This window comes from Seriola aureovittata, chromosome 16 (assembly GCF_021018895.1).
Source record: "Seriola aureovittata isolate HTS-2021-v1 ecotype China chromosome 16, ASM2101889v1, whole genome shotgun sequence".
Classification (NCBI taxonomy): domain Eukaryota; kingdom Metazoa; phylum Chordata; class Actinopteri; order Carangiformes; family Carangidae; genus Seriola; species Seriola aureovittata.
The window spans coordinates 12,804,682-12,828,863 of NC_079379.1; positions in this window are offsets into that span (position 1 = coordinate 12,804,682).

Below are 24,182 nucleotides of genomic sequence, written 5' to 3' on the forward strand. Positions count from 1 at the left end.
TTGATGGCGCCATTTTCAATAAGTGCGTAAGACAATAGGCAGGCAAAGTATCAGTAAAAATAACCCTCCTGTCAAGGTTGCAGGGTTGGTTGCTTCTGAGATGCTGTATTGCAAGTAGGTATATAGAGTGATTTGATTATACCGTGCGGGCGGCGCCGTTGTTACCCAGTTTGACTAATAAGTACTTTTCAAACCTGCCCCTCTCCTTCCCATTCAGCAGGAGTGCTTCGGTTTCTCCAGGAGTTAACCTTCACACACTATCATTACTGTCACTCTCCACTGAAACTTCACAGAGCAGTACACTTTGTGCAGTGTGTGTGCGTGCATGCTTGCGCGAGAGTTGAAACTCACTGTTTGTCTTTAATTCCTCTCAATTACAGGTTCCCCTGATGTTGAAGCTGCCTGTTTCTGTGAACTGTTTCTAACATTTGTCTCATAAAAGTGAGAGCAGCCTTTTCGATTTTGAATTTAGTCTAGTTTTCACTTTAACTCTTAAACTGTGCCAAAGTGTCCATCTATAGAAACTCATAGTGTGCAGTCGAGCTTTGTTCAAACCCCACAGAACTTTACTTGAATTCTAGTGATGATCCCGAAATAACCCTTAAGACTTAAGATGATAGGCTAAAGTTTGGGCAAACATGATGCACAAAACATCTAAAACATTTGCAATTTATATCATGGTGCACTCAAAAAAAAATTCTCTTGAATCTCTTGACTCTCTCTGAATATAACATACAGTACATCGTAGCTCGGGTTAAGTTTTGGAACAAACAGATACTCGGAAGATGTCACTGTCATTACAGTATAAAAGGAACTTTTACTAAATTTAAAGTAAATCAATGTGAAATCAAAGGAGTAATTAAGGGTGTAAGAGATTTGATTTTTGTGTTGCAAGGTAGTATTTTCTTTTCCATCATTGTGATAGCCTTGCACCATGTGTATGTTCAGGTAGATAACTCAAATGATGCTGGAATAGCTGTGGAGAGAGGAGGCAGCACTATATACAATGCTGTCCAACATCAAAACAAGTTAATCAATCGGACAACGGTGAAAGGAGAGAGGTACATCAAAATCAATTCACTCTTGTCAATAGCACCTTAACAAGCTTAAATCCTAAATTAAAATACACTGCTTTGCCATCTGCAAATGTGAGTCAAAGGCCAGGAGTATTGGCTCAAGGTCTGACAGATGCCCTCTCAGAGAAAATGTACAGTAAATTCCTGAACTGGAGGAATACCTGAAATAAACAAGACTGCAGGACTTTCATACACTTTTTTTCCCCCTTAGTATAGACAAGGTTGGACTTCTAAATGTATAAAGTATTGGATGTGGCACACTTTTCAGGCCACAAGAGTGCAGGACACACTAATATGATATGCTGGTAACAAGCGGAAATAAAACAATACGGTGCAAAATCCCCCAAAAATATTAAGCAGCAGGCTATAAAAAGCTCATAACTTATGAAACCAAAAAGGGTTTTTACTTAACCTACTGTGATAATTGTGTTGATGCCATGTGTAGTAAATAAACAAAACTCCACCAACTCCTATATATTTACTGTCGTGACAGTCGCAGAAATGAAAAATACTGTAGAGATGATGGACGTATTTAAATTAAGATTTTTGATGATTGATTGATTGATTGATTGATTGATTGATTGATATGGCTAGTTCCTGGAGGCAGTAGGTACCAGTGTAAACTCATACACTGAACTCACAAAATACCCGTTGAACAGATTAGTTTTTTTTGACCAGCACTACATACATGTGTAGTATAACATCCTTGTAGATCAACTTAATTTTCCCTACCATTCACCATTTTACAAGACAGTCTTGCGTTTATAAATCAAAATACCTCCTTGGAGCAGTGGTTAATCCATTTTTTTATTTGCATTTTTGCTGACCATTTAGTCATTCTTGGGAAGAATAAAAAAAGACAGAGACAGAAAATACAGTAAAAATGTCTCGATATAAATTGACTGAATGAGACCAGTAGCATAAACTGAGCTGCTTCCTAAATGTACAGCACAGTTTCCTGCCTCTTTCTTGACTTCAGTTCCAGAACTGCCAGGTGTACACGAGTACTTTTTATTTCTCTTATGTGGGTCCCTTAGGGCAATGCACTGCATGAGAAGTTTGTACCATAATTCCCAATGCACTGTAGCAGGAAGCAGAACACATGCAAAAAATGCAGGTGTCCCAGCACTTATAAACTGGACTCTCATCAACTAGGAGAACATAGTTAGTGGATAGTCTTCAATAAAAAAGTTTATTCAACTGTAAGGCAGTCTGCTTGATTACATGACTACACAAAATAATACATAAAAGACTTGTTGTGGAAATGTTAAAACCGATGGCTCTCTGAAACCTACATAAGTGTATGAATCAATTTAAAAACCTATGGTCTGCTTTGGAAAACTGGTGAAGCATGTGTTTTCTTCACAATACTTGCATTTCATTCATAATGCACACACTTTTTTATACATTTGGCCTATACGAAACCAGACTTGACATGGGTTCGTCAGAGGGTATTCATACTGAGATAAACTGTTAAAGATGCAGCGTACTTGCAAGACTATTGTTTTCTAATGTTGAGGCAAGTTCTCTTCTCTTGTGATTTATCCATGTTTTCCTATTCTGCTTTTTCTAAAAAGTAAAACAATTTCCTATATTTCCGGCTCAAGGTATGGAGTTACAATCCTCGTCAATGTCACACAACTTCAGACAGCCCAGGTATATAAAGCTCTTGGCATTTTTTAATTTGGATGGGTCTAAAGTTGGCTTCTCTTTGTCTGAATACCCTCTCAACAAATTTAATGACCTCGCTGCCTCAATAACAATGGCTTCAGTGGTACGCAGCGGTAGCTTTTTTCATGGGTAGTATAATGGGGAGGAAACTATTAAAAGCTAAACCTGCTGATTTTACACATCAAAGCCTATTTACAGATCTTGGTGAGTGTTTTTGCATTTGTGAAAAAAAGTTGTTTCAAACTTTGTGGCTCCAAAGGAAACGGGGCAAAGACTGATGAATTACCTCAGCTGAGTCAGTGCAAGGGGCTGAGGACATAAGTTTGAAAATGAAAAAAATTCTGTCGGTGTGGAGTTAGAAAGAAGTGATAGTACCACCCTCTGATGTAAGCTTTAGGCTACATTAGCTGATACTAGTATAACACACCGAATCTCCGCCTGAACTGTCGGTGTAGGCATCAGGTTGTGACAATGAGACTGAGTGTCTTCCATTATTCCATTATTTTTGCCCTTCAGTGTTTTTTTTTTTTTTTTTTTTTATCCAAATGTAAGTTCTAAGCACAGAAGGTGTTTGTACGCTGTGCAGACTGTAAAGCCTTTGAGGCAAATTTGTGATATTGTACTATATGCATAAAAAAATTACTTGACGTGGCTGGGAGCTTACTGACAAATGACTTGGGTTGTTGAATATAAGGGGTGAGCCATAACCATACAAAGATGATTCCGTCTAGACATTTTTGGGGTACTTTGATAGTGTCTGTTTGTCCATGTCCTGTGTCTTAAAAACGTTGTCAGGGTTCGTCTGTAAGGTTAGACTGAGGTTTACAGGCCCAGAAACTAAATACTAAATAACTAAATATTACCTTTCCATTGTGGTTTTATAGATTTGAGTTGCTTTGCGAGTCCTGAACTAATGGCTTTTCTTATTTGGTACTCAGGGCCAACCTGATGTCAACTAATTTAGCACTTTTCTTGCACTCCGTCAGGAAATGTAGAAGTAGAAAGCAGACCGTTGATGCTTGGACCATTTACAGTATATGTTAAGGTCGAGGCTGCAGATGATAAAAATCATTCTGTTGTTCTGTATGTTTTTGATGTGCTTATTATTTTCTAACTGAAGTGTTGTCAAGAAATTGACATTGAATAGGTTGAACATTTCTTTAGTTTATCCTGTGACATTGGGAAACTGCAAGTTGAACTATGTTGGTATTTTAAAAGCTCTCTCAAATGTCTTTCCTCCTTCTCTGTCGTCCAGTGCTTTAAACACATCCTTTCCTCTTTCTCCATCTTCTACCATATCAAACATTTCTCTCTTTCCACATATTCCTTCTTTCTCCGTCTCTCATTCTCCCTCTCTTACCACAGTATGTGTCATTATCCATCCAGTGTGACTTCACCCATTCTGCCCTCTGGTGACACAGCCTGCCCTTGTTAAGTGGCTCCAGTCCCTCTCCTCGTTTACAGGTGAAATCTATTCTCATACACAGGCCTCAAGGGCCCAACTGGACTGTAACAGAATTTCTCCAGCCCCGCTGGGCCCCAACCACAAAGCTGAGAATAAATGGCTGAAGTGCCAGGACTGGACAGAAAAATCAATGCCTGTTTATACAGACATGACAGTCCCGGCGCCCAAGCAGTTCTCCTGCTTGCTCCTCTAGACGCTCTGTTATACTGTGTTTTTTTTTTTTTTTCCTTCTCTCTCTCCTGTGCCGTGCTCTTTCCTCTGCTGAGGCTAAAATTTGTGCCCTCTTGAGAGGTTGGAACAGTAGGTGATGCGCTGTGGCCATTTTGTCCTCAATTTGTTCTCACCACGTGTTGAAGTATTGCACGGGGGTCAGCTGAATGCTGTTGATAGACCGACTGTCAAGGCAAACTGTTTCGTATATGCTGAGCAGATGAAATGCAGACAACTAAGGTCATGTCTTAAAGTAGAATACTGTTTCTCAACCGTTCGGTCACAACCTAAAAGTGTTCAATTGGCATGTGCTGACGAGGTCACACTCTAGACATGTTCCTATTAAAACAATTCAGGGAGGTTTTTATTTTCTGTAAAAGACACAATAAACTGGTTTAAGAGCACTTCTTTTGAGCTTAATTAACCCTGGACTTTATGACCTCCACTCACCTTCAGAGAGCCTTCCAAAACAAAGAAAGAAGATGAGTTTCTTTTCCTCACCACACTGACAGGAAACAAGGAGACTGAGGGGAGACAAAGTCGCATGCTTTCAGTCAATCTTTCCTGGAATGGATTCCTAGTGTTGCGCTCACACATTAAATGTGATGGAAATAGTCTTATTGTTTGGGAGATAATTTCAAACCCTGCTTCCATTCTTACCCCTGCACACCTGGCCAATCGCTGCGTGACGTGGGTGGAAATGTTAGATCACTGATTTTAGAAAGTCATGGAAATTGTTGGCCAGAACCTCAACAATCCTGACTTTGGAAAGGTTGTGGGAGGGAGGGGGTTTCAGATGCTGCTCAACCAATCTGAAGAGCAGTTCCAAGCATGCGCTTCTCTTTTTTTTTTTTTCTTTGGCTCAGAATTAAGGACAAGAAAAATAAAAGTTGGACTGCTGTTTACAGCTGAAATATTTTATCCAGATAATGCAAAGATTGGCCAGACTTTTACACATCGAAGTACAAACATGTCTGTAGCTGCTCAATAATTAATCATTAGTTGTAGCCCAAATCTGATTGCCGATTACACATTTTCAAAGAAGAATAGAAGAAACATATTCAAAGATCTTTCTTTCTCTTGGTCATTATTTCTTTCTTTCTACACAGTACTTAGTACAAATCTTTCACTCTTCAGTAATACTTGTTTTTGCTTTAGTTCATCTATTCAGTATTCTTTGCCTTATTCTTTTCCTATTGATTTTTTTCTGGATGTCTTTGATTATATCTTTGTTCATTCTTTTGTGTGTTTATGTGTGTGAACGTTGTGTGTGTTGCATGTGCTTTGTGCGGGCGACTGTGCGAATCTCAAGGGGAGGTAGCACCGTACTTGTAACTCATTCTGATTTATGCCCCCTGTCTAAATAAAAACATAAATCACAGCACCTGCCACAGAAGTCACTCTCACAGTGGTCTGGTTCGTCCGGCTCTGTTCTGGGTTGCACCGTTGCACCCCGATGACAGAAACACAATTGATTCCCTCATTGCATCAATTTGTCGCCTAATCTGGTGATATGTTGATAAATTTTACTGCTTTGTCAATTAATTTTCCTGAAAAATGGGCTTGGCGGTGGTGGACACATCAATACCGAGGCAGTGGAAATATCAGTGACAAAATTAAGTGATAAAATTAATTGCCCCCTATCCCGTCTTGTGAAAACATAACTAATGAGGGAGGCAATTATAGTTGCATGTGGTCTCCTTCGGGAAAGATGGAGGGGGTGTTTGAAAAAAGACTTCTATGGTAATTAGACAAGTGGGAGAAGAAGGATCTTGGGAAAATGGTCATCCAAAACAGAGGGTGACTCCAGAAATATAGCGGAGTGGATAGATGTTTGTTTCAGCTCTCAGTCACCATGGTAAAGGACAAACAGTGGAAGAAGCCTTTCAAGCAAGACTATAAGTCAAATCAAATGATAGTAGTGGTTAATTCCTCCTGGGCTGTGACAAATGTGTGTGAAGGCACGTCAGCCGCTCATCGCTTCCTGCTCACACACTGAAAATGATCGTCTGTGATTTGTGTAGTTTATTTGTCACTTAAATCTTTTTAGAGTTGTGGCATAAATGGGGGATGGACGCTGGTGTAATGGTTTTGTAGAGAAGAGAATAAGGTTTTCTTAGCAGGTTAGTAAAGCACTGTTATTCCCACATGCAGATGTATCCCAGGAAAGCTCCGACATTCACATCAAAACCTTGTTGTTGGGCTTTATTTTAGCATCGGCACTGTGCCTGTTATCAGCAGCAGACGTTGTATATCACTGAGCTCGTCATTTGTTTGACATGTAGTACGAGATGTCGCACATTCCACTGAATCAGGAGAGAGACCAGCTCTTTGGTTCACGTTTAAACCGTTTGTTTGAGATTTAATATAGTCCAGTGTCTCAATGGGAATGCAAATCACAGTCCCACAGGCTCCTTGGTCAGTGATCAAGGTGTTAAAATGATGCAGAGTATAAATAATGAGGTACCTGCAGACATCATAAGCCAAAGAATTTTGTACTCTGATATTAAATGTTTCCACATATGACAGCATTTCTATACACGTGATGGAAAGCAAGCAGGCCGCATGTATTAAATACCGTAACTGCTTCATAAAACATTTCTTTTATAAGGGAGTTTACATCATCTTTTCATTTTTTTCTTCCCTATTAATTTGCCTATTGTGTAGCGTCAGTTATAGGCCAATACAGAAATTTCACCTGCCTAGGATGCGTGCGTTTTTAGATATTTGACAGCAGATTAACGTAAATATTTAAAGCAAGCAGATTATACAGCTCTGAAAGCCCATATTAACCATTGATCCTTTAACTTGAAACCTGACCCTAAAATGTCAAACTCTGTGTGGAAGTTCTGCTACATTACCTGTAGCAATTTGAGAGCTTTTAAAGAAGGCATCACAGTGCACAGGGGAAACATTAAGAGAAAGTATGTTTAAAAGGAGAGTTCATTTAAGACTCTTGTGCCCACAAACAACCTGGAAAGTGACTCTCAAGAGCAGAAACATCGTTAATACATTCATTAGGAATAGGTTAAGCTATCGAAGAGGTTTTTGAATGCCTGGCATAGGCAGCATGGGAGCCGCATTAACATTTTATAATCACCATTTCTGGGCTGCTGTTGTTTGCATCCTTTGTCCAAGATAATGAGATCCCTCCATCAAACAAATTCTCTGGGCGAAGGCACCATTTCACCAAGGTCCTCTCCTGAAGGTGAGAGGTGGTGATCACCTAAATATTTGCAGCGGCACTTAGGTCACACAAGTCAAAATGTTATGGTCTTGTATATACTACTGACCAGGGCACCCAACAGAAGCATACAAGACACAGGGTGGGTGTCTTCTATGTTTTTATTTAATTAATATGCATTCAGAGGTGTGTTCGCGCTCCAGAGGAGATTACGTAAATGACTCTCGTGCCTGATTAACAAAACCAGCGAGCTCTAATTCCACCATTTATTCAGTGGCCATAGGAGGTGAGCCTTTGGTCTTGCTGTGTGTTGTGTTGCATGCTGTAACACTATATTGTACATCGATAGGCCTAAAGAGAAGAGAGAAAACAGCACTGCATTCTTCTGTTTTCCTTCCTCATTTATATAGAACCATGTTGGGTGAAGATATTTCTTGAAATCAATAGCATTACAGGTGCTAAAAAAAAACAAAACAAGTCTCACAAAGCCAAACATCATCTTGTGAACTTTTGTTGTGAGAACTGACCCTTTGGAAAACTTTCACTGAGAATCAATTAATGTCTTGCACCTTTCAGCGAATTCTGTCAGCTACTGACGATATGGCTTGCTGCCTCTCGAAACTCTCAAACCTTGCGAGCAGTAGTTGTTATAAAATTAAGCCCCAATACAGCATCAAATCAATTCAAAAACTTGATTGTAGTGCGTATTTTAGAAGTCATTTGATCTTCGGACCAGTCTCACCGTGTTTGAAAACCTGAACCTGTAACAGCCCGATGAGCACAGATTTCAGACAGTCACATATGGTACTGGAAAAGGTTCACTTGATAAAAAGTTGTCCCAAGCAAATACCACAAAACAGCCTCGGTGTCTTAAGTTTCTGCTGTACTTCCATTTAAAAAAAAAAAAAAACAGACAAATCATAACTACTTTGTAGTGGAGCTTGACAGGAAGGTGTGTAGGCCAACTAACTATTATCAGTTTATTTGCTGCTTTATGCCACAATGTTTGCATAGAGGAATCTATTGAAAGGAGAGAGAAATGTGCACGTCAAAAGAGAGACAGAAGAACAGCAAGTCAACTCTACTAAAGGATTAAGCGGAAGCTGCCATTAAGAATAGGTGTCTGTTTTAAATATGAATCATCCCCCCTTCTAGTTCAAGTTGTTAACTAAATAATTCAGTAACAGGGATGCATTATCGACTTGATGTAAATGTGATATGAGTGGAAATCAGGATGTGTGACTGAGATGATAATTGATATGATAATGGAGTTAGGATAGATGGAACAATTGCAACAAATAATAATGAAAAGCTAAATAAAAGATGGGAGTAAAACTGTTAGTGCAGCCGACTGACATGCTAGAGAAGCTTCACCGAGGCAGCAGTGGGGGTAGAGGGGCAGACGAGAAGTGAAACGAACCAAATACCAGCTGCCTGAGATGCTTAGAGCACTAGTGCAGTTATTCACGAGTCGCACAATGGTGAGCAAATGAGAGAATATGTTGAAATATCCTCCCTTGTTGAAGGGCATCAACTCTGAAAGGGAATGAAATAGTTGCCCTCTTAACCTCAGCGTCTTTTTAACATCAGCAACTTTTTGATTTGCTCGCGATTAGGTTCACAATGGAGGCCAGTATCATTAATGAGATCAAAAACTTCTGCTATCAGACACAGCTGATGTGGCCCTCAACTCTGCCATAGACATCAGCTCCTCTTTAACTCCTTTTTTCCCTGCTGCTCAGCATGGGAATAAAGGGATGAAAAAGACGATGGTGTGTGCGTGTGTGTGTGCGCGTGTGTGTGGAATAGAGGAGGGGGCTGCATAAAAACTGTTCAAGTGCAGAGAGCAGCCCCATCTGGAAGACATCGGACCTAAATGAAGTTGTACAAAACCATTCCATTGATAATAAAGCTAATTTTTATGGCTCTGACAAGTATGTAATTATGTGCAGTGGTGCTTTTCAGATTTTATCACAGTCAATAAACTACCACGCTAATTTCATTCCTGTTTTGACATATTTACATGGAAATATTCGATTTGGGGGGAATTAGAGGCCTTGAAAGCCCCTGATAGATGGCTTTTAATGATCTGTGACCCCCGGCCTGTGGGCTCATCTGTTTGTCGGCCCGTCGATCTCGCGGGAGATGTGCTTGGTGTTCTGATCTCTTTAGACAGAGTGCCATCCAGACAGTGCTGGCCAATAAGCCCTGAACACTGGCCCTTTTCTTGTTGGCTGATTTGTCAAGCCCACTGATCTGGAAAGATTAAGAGGAAATAGATGTTTAAGTGCTGCTTTTTATCTGTTATTTATACATCATAGATATCATCAACGCACATTTTTACTGACCAGCCTGACAGTTGAGGACATTTTAATATTCGGTGCATATAAAACTCTACTGCTGTGTATTCTCCCAAACTTATCCCTCACACCCAAACACACACACACACACACACACACACACACACACACACACACACACACACACAAACACACACACAAAGAGGTCATGGTCCAGTCGACCCATCTTCAGCCTAGTGGTGCAGATAAAGTACAGCTGGCCTCACTGGCCAGACTCATTCTGTTGAGAGAACGCTACAGGGGTCACTGGTGATGACAAGGTCCACTTATGGGAGGTGGGAATTGGTGTCAAAAGTGGGAACCGCTGCCCCGTCCTCTTGCAGCTGAGCACGTACAGCGTCTCGCAGGAGGGGAGCCAGTGTCATAAAAAGTCCATCAAAAGCACCAGTAATTACCCAGGAAATTGACAGTGAAATTGAAAAAGTTTGTGGCCACTAAGATAGCCCATCCCCCACCTCCCCACCCCAAGATTCCTGTTGTGTGACAGCAGCACATTTGCTGTGGTGATGAAAGCGCTGGCCCTGACATTGTTTGCTAGAATAACTTTCATAGTCACACTTTTATTTCTGTAAGTTCATCAGTCACTCCATTCAAATTGATGTCCTGGTGCGAATCCAGCTGTTTGTGGAATCCAACTGTGACTTGTTGGATGTTATTGCCAATTCACACCAGCCCCAACACAGTGATATTTCAAGAGTTAGAATCTATTATAGCTTTTATCCAAAATGGAGAAAAAAAATCCCACAATTTGGGATGGCTATAAGTGGGAGGAGCCACTGGAGCTGGAGGCATTTTTTTGCGCACTCTGAATACCCATTTCAAAATGTTTTTTAATTATATCCTCAGTGTTAGTCAACATAGAAACACTGAAGGCTCACGGATGAAGTAATAATTCTGTAGGTTTATGTTGTGACCACAAGTTTTCATTATTTCAGCTTCGCCTAGGAGAAATATGGTTTTTCCATAAGTTTGGCATGGCCGATGGCTCCAAATACTCTAATACCAATGAGCATCAGCTGCTGTTGCCAGTCAGATTGTTGATTGATAATTGCTGAATTATTCCAGAACTGACAGAATTAGAACGTAAACACCATAATCTCTTGTAATTTCTATTTTAGGAATGCACATAGGGAGTTATAGTGAACTTTTTACCATCATACCTGTCCAAGTGGAAGTGCTCTGTCAGTCACTTCTGGAACCAGGGTCACCCAAAATATCCTCACTTCCCAGCTCTAAGTCTTTCTCGTTGCACATGTAGGCCTGCGCTGGGTGTAGAATGTTATATGGCTTAAAGCTTATCTATCAACATTATTCAGCAAACTAAACAAAAGAATATTAGTCTCCATAGAGAGCCATCACGTTCATAGAAATTTTTCATCATTGCTCTAAATGTGCAGTGGAACATTTTCATTCAAGGACTATATTTTACTATATTTTACTTACCTTTTACCTGTTACCCTTTTAAAACTTAAACTCTTCAAAGACATAAATGAATATAGGATAAAAACGTGTGATGAGATTGTCCATCGTTGCTTATTGTACCATAAAGTTATTTTGAAATTTGCAATTATACAGTATAACTGTAGTAGACAGTAAAGAATACACAGCATTCATAATAAGGTGAATTTTTTGCAGGGCTCACAGTGTCTCAAAAATTTGACTCAAACCTAATAAAGACAAGGAAGACACATAAGTACATTATAATGCAGCTTGTCAATAGTAATAGAATTGTGACATGTTCAAGAACGGCCATGCGCGAGGAGGATGTATTGTTCCTCTGATTTTAATGCCAATCTCCATAATCAAGATGAAACCAGACACTGCCAAAACTGGCATAATACAGGCGCTCGCTGATGAGTGATTGATTGAATATGAAATAATGAGGGTTTTCTGGTGCTCTACTGGTCATCTAAAATTCTGAATACAAATCAAATGGAAATTTTATGCAATGAGATGTATTAATGGGATTCTGGCAGCGTTTTAAGGGCTTAATGTACAGCAATAAGCAACATAGGTTGTCTCAGGGAGATGAACAGTTGTTGCTGTTGATAGGCCATTTTAGTGCATTACTGTCAAAATAATGCATGTCTGTCTGCATATATTCCAAGGCTCTAGTGAGCTTAACTTTGGACAATTACAAGACGGCCATTTTTGTGTGCATGGATTTCCCTTTTAAAATAATAAATAATGGTTATTCAGGGTGCCATTAATGCCTCTGACATTGTACTTTTTTTCCAGCATCAATTTGATCCAGGATTCAGTCAATGTCCCCTGCACTTATATCTGTGCATGATTTACTTATATAGTACATTATAACATGTAATGTAATGTAATTTTTTTTGAGCATTCAATTTCAGCTCTTGATTTTTTATTTATTTTTTTAATTCCTTAGATGTTCTAATGTTACACCAATAAACTACAGCATTGGTGTCAGGTAAAATACTGTTATTTGTATAAAGGACAGCTGAGGCAGAGGGGATGTGGACGTCACTCACTCTGCTTGGTTTATTCCATTAATGTTAATTGATATTTACAGATTGTGGCCTACCAAATTGCACATTAAAAGCCCAATTAACATCTTTGTTGCCCAGGGCATTGTGGAGTACGGGAGGCTACTGTCAGGTTCCTATGTGGTAGTTGTGTACTGTGGTTCCCATGCAGTAGAAGAAATTTAACATGGATGGAAAGGACAAACCCCTCATCATGGGATTAGTGTCCTCATTAATATGTCTGCATTTCTTTAAATCTAATCGGTCCATCCAAGCAATTAAATTGATTCAAGCGGAATAATATTGTTATCATTTCAAAATGGAGTGTCATCTGTTAACCAGCTTCTGTCTTTTAGGGGCGTGGCCACTATATAGTAACTAACCAAGTATCAAGATCAGACCCTTCCCAGGGAATACATCATACAATACACTGTTAAAGGAGGACACATGTAATTTTAGAATAGAATTTTACAGATCATTGACTGCTAACACAGTTCGAAATTTTGGAAAAAGAAACCAGTTATTACTTGTTGCTGAAACTGACCATTACATTTTTCATACCATATGAGAATTACAAGCAAAAGAAGCAATTTCCTGTGCTGAATTTGTTAAAGCTATGCCACCATGTGTAGTTTAAAAGTACAAAACCCAGAGGAAGATATTACAAATCTTCCATGCAGAGCTCCACAATATATTCTTGTTTGTTTTTTTTGAAGAATCATTTGTGGTGCTGTTGAATTTTTAACGCAAATACATAAATATGAATTATGCATCAAAGGGATTGAATGCTGTTCCTGTACGATGCCTGTTTGTGCAACATACAGATTGTGCACATTAAAAAGGCAGACCAGATAAAGAGGCAGGTACCGTGTACATGTGTGGAGAGAGTTTCATATTTTCTTGGCTTTTATTGCACTTCGAAACATAAGAAAACATTTTCTCCACTGACTGTGTGCCTTTAAGTGCTTTTTGTAAGAGGTTGTGAACACTGTTGGATTGTGTTGATCATTTTACTTGACATCCTAACTATGCATTGTGCGTATTGTTTAAAGGTATCACATACAATTCGAAAATTCAGTTCTTATAGCTTTGCACAACTGAACAATGTCCAGAGAATCTATTCTAAAATCTGTGATTTAAACTATGCATCCTAATTTTACTTTAGTGACACTGATCAAATGACTTTGGCAACTTGTAAAGCTATTTAGGATTTACATTCTGATAGTGCTGGTCTTTCCCATTGAAAGTGTGTCACTGGAACTCACCTATGATTCTGTCTCCACCACATTTTTTATTTAAGAAGTTGTGTAGATCGCATTAACATGGCAGCACAGATTAAGAGGAAAGACAGTCGCCTCTTGTTTGTTCCTGTGACAGACAGTTGTGAGGAGTGAACTATCTAAGGGCATGATTATAATTCATTTCAAACAGTCTCATGCACAACATGTGGGCAGTCATGTTCCATTTCCAAAATGTAATGCAGACCATAGTTGAAATGAGATCTCTAAATGTGCTTGGCTTTTGCAGCAACGTTTTATTCTTCCCAATTTTTGTTTTACATGCACAGATGTTTGTTGTGTTCATGTAGTGGGTTTCTCCATGAGGAGCTTTTCCTGCACCAATCCTTAAACTTAAAAAAAACAGACATTTTTTGGTTCTACAGTCATTTATTTTTCAAAAAGGTCCCTTGTCCTCTTCTTGGTTATAGATGTGGTGCACTGACTTGACCTACTGCAAGTAGTATTTCTCAGTGCGTCCACTCTTTATGATACTGACGTAGGCTGACTCTTAAATACTGTTTTATGCATGTTTTATGAGTATGACGATTACAGCAATTCCACTTCTGAGGTAGTTGTGTGCCAGTGATCTCAAAGGATGTATACTCTTCCCAGACTTTACCTCAGCACGGCACTTGGGGACAGCTGAACATTTTAAAGATTTGACAGATGGTTTTTTCTTTAATCTTTTTTTTTTTTTTAAATGAATGAATACATTTTTTTGCTCCAATCCAATCATATAAAGTCAGGGCAGGAGGAGATTTTATTTTACATCAGTGTAGAAATCTAGAAGTTATTCATTCCAGGTCCAATTTATAGAGATAGTTCAACCTCATAAATTAGAATTATTGGATCATCACCATCTTATACATCCGGTCATAATAATAAAAGTACAATCCCTGAATAGTGAGTTTACAGATCCAGTACAGTGGGTTGTGGTTGGTCCCTGGTACAGGATACTATAAGGCGTTTGTTTCAAAAAGAGAAATCAAATCTATTCAGTCATTTTTTTGTTTTGTTTTTAGGTGTCAGCCATGCTACATACACTCTAAAAGGATGACAGCTGCCAGAGATGTGAATTTGCTTTTACCCTACACTACCACCATTGTCCTATACCTGCCACTGTTCATCTTCAATGCATTTAGGACTAACACGGTGTCATAACAGTTTTTGTTAAAGTTCCCAAACTACAAAACTGCCTCCAACTGCCATTATGTCACATTTTAGTCTAGTTACAACTTAAGCAACTTTCTTTCTCTGAGTTCAAAGTGTGTAAGATAAGTTCTTGAACAAGCTTTAGTTGAATAAAAGCATCAAATATGAAATCCAAATGAGTTATAATAGTAAAGAGATTAACAAGATAGTTCCTGCATTAACCCATGTATGATTGTGTCCTGTCAAGATAGCACTAAAATGTCTTGGTGAGAAGCAAATGATTTTTGATGGCCATCCAGGCTTTTTCCTCTTTGAAAAGCCCAGATCAAATAGGCTCACTCTTGTCAGCACCTAAGCAGGAAAGCTTCCCATATGAACAAACGATTGATTGACAGGTAGACATAGACTGGCTTTTTAATTTCCATGCCTCGCTTCAAATTAAACCTCCACCTGGGATAAAAGCATAGGCTATCCTGCATCGAGAACTCCCAAATGATAGGAAATGGAAATTTTGATTAGCAAAGAACGAGGGCTTTTCACTCCGCTGGATTTCCCAATAGTGCTGATGGTTGAAATTTTTTCAAGCCGATAAAATAGTGATGACAATTGTCTTTTTAGGGATTTTGTCAGCATTAGTCGAACTGATAAAACACCTATGGTTTGGAATGAAGTATGCCATTTAGTATAGCTGTGATCTTACAAGTATGTATCAAAGTCTGCATATAAGAGCAGCACTAAAAGCCATATAACAGAGAAATAAAAAATAAAATGCCATTTAAACCGAATATGGATAATAATATTATGCAGTAATAGATGATTGTATTGTGATTGATGTAATTTTTATAGTCATTTCCAATGCAAATTTCAATGTAATCTGCTCAAGACAAACAAAAACGCACGCACATACACACAACCTCTAAGTAAGTGAAGCACAACAAGGAATAAATTGTAGGCATCACCACTCTGTTCTAAAACCTACATTGCCTTAAACAGCTGTTTGTTGTGTGGCCCTCTGTATGTGTGACAAGACTGAATAGCCACCAGAGAGTAATAGTAAATGTGTAGCTACTTTTATTGAGGTTTTTTTTATGAGACAACATACATTAAACCCGCTGTAGCTGCAGTAAATAAAGCGTGTTGTAAAACCGTGAACTCGTGAAAGAGCTTGTAAACATAAACAGCCGCAATGAGGTCAACATCAAAGTAATTGTAATGCTGTATGAGCAATGAAATACAACTTAATGCTTCAGGACAAAATAGCTTTGCAGCGTACCTGAACAGGCTGCAACCCACTGCTGTTAGTGAGGAATGAAATATGTGACGGCTCTCAAATACTGGCTGTTTGTGGTGGGATTATGCTCCAAAACCTTTACTGGCCTTTGCTATTCTATCCCAACCCTGAATTACAGCCATGTCCAGATTTGTTTTTTCTTATAATAAACATTAAAAATCCATAGGAAATAGTGTGCCCTTCATTTAGCGAGGCGGAAAGTAAGGGTGTGGAGGTGGGCGTGGTGGATGACGAGTATGTAGCGCAGTTGGCATTCATGTAGCGGATCTTAGTTCGCATCCTGTCACAGACTTTTTAAACATTGCTCTTTCTATGTGTTTAGTCTTTAGGGTTTTTCATTGAAAACTGACCTTTTGCAAAACTCTAGCCATGGTGACGACTCTCAGAAACTCAGTTTTCAGTGTTGTCATGTAACAGAGTTTTTGGCTTGTAACATCATTGTGTTTTTTTAGGCTTCTGATTGGCTAACATGGCTGTATGGTTAGTTTTATATTGCTGCATGTTGATTTGGGATGCTCTTGACTGCACTTGACCCCTTTCTTTTAATTTATTGTACATGTGGATGGAGATTGTGCTCAAGACAAAATCCCAGTTTTGATGAATATCCGTGTACTCGTGGATTAGAACTAACATTCTTCCTTAATCATGATCTAAGTGTTTTAGCTCCTTAACCACACCTTATTTTCCACAACTTTTCCCTATCCTTCACCATTCAGTAGTTTCAAGCCGCAGATATTGCAGACAGCAAGAATTTTAAAAACATCGGATGTTAAAAAGAAAAAAAAAAAAAAGTTGTAACAGGATTTGATTGTCGTGCTACTGTGACAGACATTGAGTTTTAGCTTCATGTATTTCTGTACATAAATGACTAGGAGATATTTTAGTGACTTTAATTTGATGCAAATGGATGAATGTCACAATTTTCTAGCTTTTTTTGTCATTTGTACATTCTGGTATTTTTAAAGAGCAAACTTTTTTCCATGACCTTGTTATTTATCAACATCTTATCCAAAAGCCAGCCCTCTGCAAAAGAACACATATCGTAATGTACAGCTGATGTTAATTGAAGTTTATTGATTAATGTTTCAAGGCTAGAATCCATTTATCCTTTTGAAATGAGCCTCAGAAAAAGTTACACTTTCGCAATAAGATCAAGGAATTTTAACATTTGATGTGCTGCAACGTACTTAAATGTATTTATCAAGACAGAAATGACAGCCAACTTTGAGATTCCTTTTACTGATCAAGTTTCATTATGTTTGGCAAAAGGGCCTGCGCCATTACCATGAGTAATATCATAAGTTATGAATGAGGCAAACGGCAAATGGCATAACACATCAACACTCAGGGCATCAGCACTCATTTAGAGCTGTTTGAGTGTCACCGCACTCTACATAGGCCTAGACAGCATTAGACAGAGAGCAAAATGAGCTTGACGTACACTTCTCTCCCTTCAACATGACTTCATTTTATAATGTGACGCCGGCCTTGCTGCAACCCAACTCATGTCAAACTGTTACGGATCATCCGACTTCACCCCTCCACACACACATGAATGCACGCTCACTCGGATAATCAGTGGAAAAGTTGACTCGGCCCCATCACCATCAGATGTTTTGTTTCTTTCAAGCATGTTTTAAGGATTAGCACATAAAAGCAACTGAAGGCCGTGGTCTGTCATGATCAATGTAGGGGGATTTGTGGATCATTATATGAGCCGCTCGCTAACATGAGGCTTTAGGGAGAAAGCTGGGCCCCCCTGCCAGGGAACTTAGTTAGGGGGCTGGAAAAGTTTTGTTATTTGATGTTTTACATTTTGTCATTAGCAGCCGTCTTTTATGATTAACAGCGTGGCCCTTTCGTTCACCCCTTTTTGCTCACTTCTTCAGCCTCCTTACATTGGGGCATATCACTTAAGACGTCCTATAGCGTTAGATAGACAGACTAGATTAATTAAAGTATGGAAAACTTCCCACTTAAAATGTGGGAATATTTATTGTGTTACACCAAAGTATGTTTTTTTAAGAGAAAGCAGAGTAAAATGGGACTGAACAGTACTGTCAGGACAATTTTCAATATGAGATAAGTCCTCAACATCTAAAAGAGTGCTTTGGAAGATATTTGTCTCACCTGTGGGCTTTGTGAAAAGCAACGTTTAGGTAGATTACTTCTATTATGAGTATCCACATAAAACCTGCGAATACAGTATGCAGTTCAAAAAAGTCAGTTCGGGTCTACTGAAGGCAGGAGATGTGTGGAGGGCACAGGCTTACATCTCTCTCCATGTCCTATTTAAAAGGGTAAGAAAGCCGCGCATATGAGGTTACATTGCTTTCTGCGGTGGGCGGCTCATTCACACTTTTGTAAGGTGTATGAAGGTAAAGAGATTAAGGTTGAATTTTAGCTCTTATTTTAGAAACATATCTTATTTCTCTTACATTTTCACATTGACTACAGTGGATTATGTTGAGGTACAGAAGAAACATTATCTGCGTTTTAGATCCCTGAACAGTGATGAGAATAGTGTCCCTCTGTTGAGATGTGGCTACGGTATATCCATCATTTTATCTCAAGCAGTGATGTAGATGAGCCATTAAATAAAACTCAAAAGAGAAAACTAATTGCTCTTTCTTTCTCAGGAATTATGATCCACAGCAGTCATTTCCTACTGTTGCTTGGCAAGGAGATACCTGGAAAGCCTGCCAATCACTGAGACTGGCAGCTTCAGAGTCTTAATTTCTTTCTGTTTTTGATTGGTTTGTCAGCTTTTATCTGGGGACCCTGTTTGGGACATTTTCTTACCCTGAAAGGACGTGTCTGTCAAGATGACTGACAGGCCTCAAGCCCTGTGTGGAAAAGCGATGGTTCCCAGCAGCTCTCTCTGCAACTGTCCTCTGCAGCAGTGTAAATCTCACCCAGTTATCCACAAATCGATGCTCAGTTGACTGTTAAAAGTCTGTAGGCGAAATAAGGAATGGTTTTACAACAGGTTTGTGCTTTCAGTCATTCAGATGGTTAAGTAAACAGCTCCATTTCTCAGAGCTCACCCATACATAACCCAACGTGTTGGGAATTTTATATTTTTCATTTTAGAAATGAGACACTGTGATGGCCATGCTTTTGTTCACATTCTTTCTTTTAATTGACAGATTCTTTTTAAAGTAGAAAACTAATTACAAAAGGTATAAACTAGGTAAAATTCAAATACCTCCCAACCTGTGTCTTAAACCACTCAGTCCCTCTTGAAAATAAGAGTGTTTAAAATACTTTTTTTTTTTTTTTTTAAAAAGCTGAGGATATAGCTGAACATTTACATTGGTCTAGTTTCCATAATACACGCCAGTATCTTTCCTATGTTGCCACGTAATTAAAAAGGACTCTCTAAGAGCCACGTTAACACATCTATGAGGCTGCTCTTCCCACAGTGGCAGTTGGAACTAAATGTTAACATCAGCATACTAAAATACTTACAATAATGGCACTAGGTGAAAAGTCAGGGGATCACCAAAGTGATGACAGTTCATCATCCTGATGGGGATATGAATGAGTGTGTCAAATTTCATGGCAATCCATCCAATAGTTTCTGAGCCATTTTACTCAGAACCACAAATGTCAACCCACTAATGACACAATAGGGAAAGTCAGGGGATCACTGAAGTCAGTAGGATTCATTCTCTGGGAATCATGAATGTCTGTGCAAAGTTTTCTGACAGTCCATTTAACACAGTAGATGTTGAGACTACGTTACGATACCAGAAATTTGGTAGTCAGTACCAATACCAATGAAATCTCATCATTTGAAATACTAAACATGATACCACAGCAAAAACTGAAAAATAACAGAGGCTGCTGCACCCACAATGTACTACACACACACACGTGTGTGTGTGTGCGCTCGCAACATAATAATGGTAACACTGCGACACATGATGATTTGAAAGATTTGACAACATGTTTTTACTATTAAGTTCATAACAGAAAGTCACTCATCCTGAATTCTGTGAACAGATCACATCTGGATGCCTGTCTTTGAGGCGTTTTGATAAGTTTGAGGTGAAATGCTCTGTGGCACTGTTTATATACTGGCTTTTGGTTTTCTATAACTTGTTCCTAATGATCCATGTCAAATGCAAAATATCTCCATACACAAGTCTTTGTGCGCTTTTTTTTCCACAAGTCGCGGCAGTCGACCAACTGATGGATCATCAGCAAGACATCTTCACCCCTAAAATCAGCACATTAGTGATGAACAACTGACTTATCACAGAAGTAATAAAAACCAGAAAAGTAAAAAAAAAAATGTGTGATACAAAAATCACTAAATCATCAATAACACCACTGGTATTACATTTACTTTTACTATACAGTGCTTCAGCAAAACTTTGTTTCAAATATTTGCCAGAAGAAATCTCCTACAAGTTGTCCTAATGCAATTTACTTTGTAGTGTTTAGTGCTGGCATGTGTCCGTTCTGATGTGAAATGTAAGTGTTGTTGTTAAGGTCATACCACTTTGTGCTGTCGGTGTATATTTATTGTTCCCCTGTTAATTTCTTTCCACTGACCAAAAACACATGGATCCGCTGTCCTTCCCCATATTGCCCCTCATGTCTGTTCCCTGTTGTACCAAGCTCAGCAAAGCTGTTCATTAGTGATCTAGTAGGATCATTAACATAGTGACACTATTGGACCTTGCTGTTAACATAAAGTGCCCAAGGTGAACTGTTACACAGTGTTCGATTTCAATTAATATGTTGCTCAACTTGGATTTGGGAATGGAATTGGAGCATGCATCATTGAATGAATTTACTTGGACACCTTGAGACAGATGAGGCCGTCAGTGCATTGAATTCCATTGTGTTCTTGGCAACCGTGGCTCTCAGAACACAGCTTGCCACTGTTTGTGTATCTTAAGGACAAGGCCTAACGTTCTTAAGCACATTGCATCTAAGTAGGTAGTGTTAGATTTAAATGTTCTTAAATCATGCTATTTATAGGATAGTCCAAATGTGATTAATCATCAAGTGCGTGACGAATCTTTAAAGTGACTGTAAATCAGTTCAACTTTACAAACAAGATTTAATCCAGACTTAATTTATTTGCCATGCACAACAGATGTGCAGTCAGTTGTCTTTGTGACAGTGGTGCAGCGACAGCCTGCAGGGTTGTATACATAGTACATGGTACAAGGGTACAAGGAGTAACTACACCTGACAGTGTAGGTGTCCCACTTAAATGAGTGTTCAGATTTTGAGGGATACAAATCTATTATCAGAATCAGTTCATTGAAGACACATGAAAACGGAATTATTCATTTAATATTTTACATCTGCAGTTGTGGTTTTATGACCATTACTTATCCCACTTATCTGGCTGTGCATAGAATAAAAACACCATCATAGCTTTAGTAAGTTTGGACACTTTTCTATTCTTAATGCCTTTAGTGTGTTAATATGTTATAATTAACCTTTAAAGATTATCATCAGAGAAATCCAGGCCTATCTGGCTACATTGGATAACCAAAGCAAACTATTGTAAAGTAACCTCAGTATCTGCTTTTAAAGGCTGTCTCAAATTGGAACATTTCTGTTTTAGCTGTAAGCATCTCGGCATGGGCCTGTCAGTGTGTGCATTTCATGGGCGCTATGTTTGAGAATCAATACAGCACAAATGAGTAAGTGAAAGTCTATATAATTCTCTTCAGAGAAACAGAGGAGAGAATCTGCCAATGAGCTCCATTTGGAAACATGTACATCTTGGTGTGTCAGTGTATGTAGTCTTATCAGCATGTGTGCGTGCGTGTGTGCGTGTGTTCCTCAAGCAGCAGGAGAGGACGTTCTTCCATCTGACCCACAGCTCCACAGGGCTTTATCTCTGCCGGTGTTCCACATTATTGATAGCTGCTGTGATATTGACAGGCGATGTGGTGGTAGGAAAGGGAAAATAGGAGTTTGATATGACATATTGTGCATCTCAGCAGGTCCCATAAATAACTCTGACACGTTTTTGTATGCATGGGAAGGCCTCTGATTCAGCCTCCCATAAAAAATAAACTTCTATTATGGAATGTATTTGTCAAGTGGTGCGGTGATGGATGGACTAGTGTTTAGCCCTTGGCAGGTGGATGGGACCCGCCACAGCAAGCAGCAGCAAAGGCTTGTGGGGAGGATTTGCTAAGCAACTGGGGGTGGGAGGTGGAGGGGTGTTGGTGCAATTATTCAGCATGAAAGGGGATCATTTCAGCACCTGCTTTCTCTTTCCCATCATGCATTATTGCGACAGGATCTTTTCCTCTTGTACGGTGACACTAGCATAGATGAGAAAGGGGACAAAGAAGACATGAGAGAGGCAGTCATTGGTCCGAATGAATCAGTCTGTGAAGTGGGCATAAGTGAACACAAATGCGGCAATGTACAGCTACGGTTAATCTGTGTTTTCAAGGACCTTGCAAAGGGGTTGTAAGATAAATCTGAGGGGTCAGGAGATAATTAATGGGACTGAAAGAAAAAAAAAACATATTCTGCTGCTCAAAATCATGTTTAGTTTCACACTGTTCTTTAAAGGATAATCAAAATGATTATAATTTTATCCCTTCAGGCTTCTAGAGATGAATCATATTAAACAATCTGAGATGGTCATATATACCATTTTAAATATTTGACAAGTGGGTATTGCTTTATTTTAAGGGAACTATTACTGTAAATGTAAGGACTTACCTTGCTGTTATTCGTGTGTCAAAAAAGCTGCTTACACACAAATGAAATAAATTGCTATTTCATAACAACCTAACCTAAAACAACAACAATCGCTAATCGTTTAATCACAGTAATCATACAATTAATTATTCTCCATTCCCCCTGTTCTGCTCATTTGTAATATTCCTAATCAAGCACTTGTTGCAGTCACCATATGTGAGTACATGTACAGTATGTGCTTGCATTTTGCATATGCATTAAAAACATTGTGCGTTTGTTGTCTTCAACAAGACTGTGAAAGGAGAACAACATCCCACATGCCCCTTTAAGCCATTCTTGCTTAGCATCATTGATTCATTTTTCTGCCTCGGGGCCCCACTGGGCATGTTGGCTTTCATTTCATGACATCTTGACACACACAAAAAAGCATGCACGCAGGCACACACGAACACAGATGTAGCAAATAAGAATCTAATTTCGCATTGTAGCACCAAGTACATTTTAGTCGTAGGTTTCTGTGACTGCTTAACGGTTAATGGATTGCAGTAGAGAGTTTCTTCAAGGCTCCTTGACTAAACATTTGTGTAGGGCAGGGTTAATCCTGCTAAAGTTATTTCTTGCATATACAGCCTTGAGGTCAGTAGTCACTTTTTCATCAGAGCTGCTGTTTATAAAGAACGACAGCGAGGTTACTCCTGCTTTTTTTTCTACTCAACAGAAGAAATAAAGTAAATAAATCTATTAATTTGAATAATCTTAATGTTTTTTTTATTTTTCTTATATTCAGAGGTACAAGGAGTCAGCTGTACTTGATGAGAGTCGTGGATGATGGAGAGCAAATCACAGGCCTGAGTAAATAAGAACTTATTGTCTCTCAGTTGTTGACACTTGACATTAGAGGCTACAACAAAACTTGTATACATCAGGACAAAGTCCTTTGAACACCTTATCATATAAATGGCTCACTACTATTACCTCCACTTACATGCATAGCAATCAGATGATATAAAAATCAGCTAAATCTGTGCAGTGGGACTCCTTTTTGAGCAGTCGCCCGTGAACTTGCTGAACCAGAAAGCGTGTGATGGAGAACACTTAGACCCTCTCATCCATTTCACATTTGTTCCAATCAATTATTGAAGTAGACAGCCAATTACAAATGAGAGGATTTGAGTGCCCGGCTTTCGTTTCTCCAAAGGCTTGCATTAAACGTCTCTTGGTGGTGAATAATTGGTGCGATTAATTTACTGTTGGGCGCAAGAGGTGTTTTCATCTGTCCGTCGGCAAACGACCCTCCCTTATATGATTTAA